Genomic DNA, 501 nt, shown 5'->3' on the forward strand with positions numbered 1-501 from the left:
TCATTGTTTCAAAAGTTCGATCAGGTTCGTATGATCAGAATGAAAAGCAACATTGAACTGATTATCTCTCTTCAGTCTCTCTGCAATGATATTCACTGTATTGGACTTTTGTCATTCCCACCACTGTATGTGTGCCGAGGCTCTATAGGGGGCAGCGCACTCACGAGCCGAAAAGGAGAACCCACATGCGGCCCATCTTTGCATCCGGGACTGCAATATCACTGTTTGCTCTTCGACTCACCCCCTCTAACAACACACCTCTCACAGTGCTTTCAACTTGTGTTTGCCTTCTCTTACGGGGCCCCGAGTCGAGCTCACAGGCGATGGCGCCGGCCAGGAACGAACGGTACGTTGGGGGGGGGGGGCGTGAAGCGGTGATTAACCTGTGCCGTTATCATGTCCCTTGAGCTCCTGTAGTTAAGTCGGTCACGTCTCTGCGCTTTGGTTTTGGATGCGAGGGTGATGGTATCTATAAGTAATACTGTGGGTTCTAGGAATTCT

This window comes from Penaeus monodon, chromosome 27, assembly GCF_015228065.2.
Source record: "Penaeus monodon isolate SGIC_2016 chromosome 27, NSTDA_Pmon_1, whole genome shotgun sequence".
Taxonomy (NCBI): domain Eukaryota; kingdom Metazoa; phylum Arthropoda; class Malacostraca; order Decapoda; family Penaeidae; genus Penaeus; species Penaeus monodon.